This window comes from Vicia villosa, linkage group LG6 (genome assembly GCF_029867415.1).
Source record: "Vicia villosa cultivar HV-30 ecotype Madison, WI linkage group LG6, Vvil1.0, whole genome shotgun sequence".
NCBI classification, from domain to species: domain Eukaryota; kingdom Viridiplantae; phylum Streptophyta; class Magnoliopsida; order Fabales; family Fabaceae; genus Vicia; species Vicia villosa.
In genome coordinates, this window is record NC_081185.1 from 162,039,547 (window position 1) to 162,043,888 (window position 4,342).

General features: G+C 28.6%; 1 long non-coding RNA gene across 1 annotated transcript; it reads right to left on the reverse strand.

Annotated features, from left to right (window-relative positions):
- Positions 1 to 755: 755 nt before the first annotated feature.
- LOC131613041 (uncharacterized) lies at positions 756 to 4,116 on the reverse strand. The gene is made up of 4 exons (XR_009287553.1): positions 3,995 to 4,116; positions 1,441 to 1,579; positions 1,099 to 1,213; positions 756 to 1,015 (listed from the first exon to the last, which is right to left on the reverse strand). It is a non-coding gene; the product is annotated as an uncharacterized LOC131613041 (long non-coding RNA).
- Positions 4,117 to 4,342: the final 226 nt, after the last annotated feature.

Here is a 4,342-nt window from a genome sequence, read left to right on the forward strand (position 1 = left end):
ATTTTCGTTTAATATGAAATTGATAAAGTGACATATAAGTTAGATAAAGATTATTAATTACTGTATCTATCTCAAACTATATGTCACTCTAGCAAAATAATTTTGTCTCAAATTGTAAATAATTTAACAAATAAAGTTATCATATTAATGTTATTTGTTATTCTATTTTTTTCTTGTAACAAAAAAATTAACTTGTAGTGACAGAGAAACTTCTCAATATAAATTACTATTCCGTAGATAAAAACCGATTTGTAAATCACCAATGACTGGGTACTTTATTGTGCAACCAGCAACGTGGTGAATGTTTTAACGAAAGACAAACATCTTTATCTATAGTTCTAGATGTATGTCACTATTTTTCCAAGAAAAGTTATTTTGTTTAGCTTCAACATGTGACTGTAAGTAAAAGTGATATCCTAAAAAAAAAAAAACTTTTTTTTGGTATTTTTTCATTCAATTATAAATAAAATTTTAATTAATATTTAATATAATTAATAGCATTTATTGTTTAAATTAGAGTTGGCAACACATCCATATTATTAAAAATAATTAATATATAAATTTGTTCATCGTTTAACATTAATATTGAGTATAAATAAGCACAAAATACATAACTTTTCATAGAGCCTATTCATATGTTGTCTCTCAAGATTTTGTAGACTTCACAATTAATGCTCAAACAATGGCAAATTCATTATATCACACAAGTCAAAAATCAATTAGGATCAAGAAGTAAGAACTTAAAGTACATGAAGTAGAAATCATAATCAGCCACCATCACTCACATCAGAATTAAGATGCAATATGTCAAGTTCATGGAAAAAAATAAGATTAAGAAAACTAATTGTGAGAGTCAGACAACACAAGCTCATTCATTAATTCTTATGTCAAAAACAAATTATCTACCCTAGTAATAGCAATTTAAGCATCAATATGTCCAACACCAACTTTTATGGCTCACAAGATAACTCACTTGCATGTGATCTTCGTAACTATCTTTTGAAAACTTGTGGCTCTGAAAAAGACCAGAATCAAGTAAGTAGTTTAGCTACATTTGCATTCAATGAGAACCAATCTAGAAATTTTGGAAATACTAACCTCCAAAAGAAAAAAATTCTAGTTTATTAATAAGAACATGCAAGCGTGCTCCGCGGGCATTCCATGCCTCAACAACCTAGCAAACGATTCCAACAAGAAGATCCATCACCATCACCTTGACAATCCAAAAATAAAAGTAAATAAAGACAACTAATACTGAAGAATGTGAATGAACTAAGACTCATTTTGATCTCAAGATTTATTCAACCAAAAACTCTCTATTAAGATTCTGCATAAATAAATAAAAAAACACTTGTCCAATAAACAAATACAAAGTAAAATAATGTGTGTTTATACACCCAACTTGCTATGTTTTTGAGATAGTTGGTTCATGCTATATACCTCAACATTGAGTGCAACCCAATCCAGCAAAATCAATCTGCCACCTCTGGATTAACTCAGTAGACACCTTGGTGTTCCTCACGACCATTACAACATGTGCCCTTAATTTTTGATAGCACATACAACCAAATAGGATTTCCTAGCAGGTATAGTAATGATGCACATGTCAATATAGTCACGGTCATTAAGAAAACATAGTTATGACAATCTACTCACAAATCAACCGAGTCATGTTTTGAGTCCTCATCATCTTTCTTTCTTGATACTAACAATATTAATATTCATAAAAAAATTAATGAGTACAATTGTGATAGAAGGGTTATAATAGGACTTATATTATTAGTATGGTTATTGGGCTTTTAGTAGTGTTTTGGCTTTTATGTTATTATTATTATCCATTAAGAATGTTATATAATGTAGTCTCATGGAGACATTTAGAATGAATCAAAGAAATCAAAAATTATCTTTTATTATTATTTTTCTTAGCATGGTTTTATTTGTGTTGTACTTTTAGAGCTTTTATTAGCTTTGTTAGGGTTCTTGAATTTGCATCCTAACAAATTGTGTTAAAATGAAAAGAATAAGAAGAATAAAAAACACAATTTAATACTTCACATTATTATTATAGAACATAGCAATCTGCTCAACTACAGCAAATCTTTATATTAACTAAATGGATCATATATATATATATATATATATATATATATATATATATATATGCCTGTATTCGACAAATAAGTGCTACTTCTAAAGGGCAGAACAACTCAGGGACAAGTTATGACAAAAAAAGGTACTTGGCATACCTCTTACTCATTGTATTTTTCTTCTTTTCCATCTTTATAAATAATTTTTAATTCTTTTCTTTTTATTTACAAACCTTCATTAGTATTTTCTCTGTTTTATTATGCTTCGAATAATGATATATTAACATTTACTTTTTTGTTTTTAACCGGAAGATAAATGTCTTCTAATAAATTGGACATTGGCCAATAATTTACAAGTAATTAATCAGTAATTTTATTTTGTGACTGTCTTAAAATATTTTCAAATCTCTCTTTTTATAGAAAAAATGCACACGAGACGGATATATATAGTTTAATGTGTTTCTTTATTTAAAGATTGAATAACATATCTAATTCTCTTCTTTGCAGAATAATTTAGATTCAATTTCTCCTGGAATTAGGGTGGTAAGCGTTACAGAGTTGATTGTTAGTCCCAAAAATACTTTCTATTTGGGATATTTTTATTTTATCATTTCTCCCTCATGTATTTCTCTTTTTTATCTCTGTATTCTTTAACTTTTCATATATATGTGATTATATTCAATCCTGTAAAAATTTTTATGATAAATGATATAATATATTTGCATATTTTTGTAGTGTTTTTCTACCAAGTATGGCTGGATCATCAGAAGAAAGTCGTTATAGAAGAAATATAGAAGACTTCTATTATGTCTTTCTTCTCATGACTCAACTATAGTTGGTAGAAAAAACATTAAAAATATCTATAATTACATCATATTATCTATCATAGGATTTTGACGTGTTGAATATAATTATATGTATATGAAAAATTTAAGAGAATAGAAGGAGAAATAACTGAGGGAAAGGTGATTAAATAAATACATCCAAAATAAAAAATATTTTGAAACATATAATCAACACTCCAACGCTGGAGAAATAAAAACTAACTTACAATGCAATAAAGAAAATTAAATTTGTCATTCAATCTTTAAATAAAAAACACGTTAAACTATACTTATAACCATTTCGTGTGAACCTTTTTTCTATAAAAGAGATACTTAGAAATGTTTTAAGACAATTACAAAATAAAATTACTGATTAATTACAGCAAAAAGATTTTGGTTACAATTAAATATTTGACAAAAAAGGTTTTAATTCCAAAAACAATACGGTAATAATAAAAATAGAGAGCCTAAAGAGTAAAGAACATACAACAATTTTTTTTTTGGAAATTGGCGAAGTTATAGTCGAAGTGAAGTTATAGTCGAAGTGTATCTAATCTGATACAAAATTCATACAACAATTCCAACAAACTCAACCGTTCCAATATATCTATCAATCCAACTACCATCTAGTTTCACTCCATATTTTCATAGCTTCAGCCTAAAAAGGCATGAACTACGACACGGATACCGGAACATAAACTACAAGACACACCGACACCGATAGTGTGAAATATATAGGACACCGACGCCGCTATTATATAATAGTATTTGAACTTCATTTATCCATCTATTATTAAAAGAGTTAAAAATGTCCAAATTAAAATTATTGTTTTTGATTTTTCATCAAAATTATTGTCTCTGACTTTTCCAACAAGTGTGGTTTCTTACTAATGTCTTATAAGTGTGGACACTGAGTGTTGGACACCGCGACACTCCTATTGCTGAAGTGTATGTGCAAGTGCTTCATAGGGTTCAGCTAAAATAGCATCAGATTTTATTTCAATTTCTAAACAAACACAAAACACAAAATTCACACTTTAAGAACATACAGACCCAAAAAACAGAACCATAAAAAACACATACCTCTTGAACATCTCATAGATCCTCCACTCGCATCCCAAGTTTCGCTTCTGGACTTCTTGGACACTCTTGCATTGTTGCCATTACTCTCTCTGTCTTTGTAACTTGAAAATGGTGACGAGTTTATTTTTCGTAATAAACTGAAAAATAGGATCTATGGTGGACTGAGTTATATAGCGTTGGATCTGTGTGATTTAGGAAACGTGTACGGCTAGGATGAAGTTACAGTGGTTAACGAAAATGGTTGTTTTCCTTACTATTCGGTATGCTTATACTAATGTGAGCCGGAGAGTATTTTGCGCGCCCCTAAAGTTAATAGTAATATTCATCATTATCTTATTCTAAAAGCAA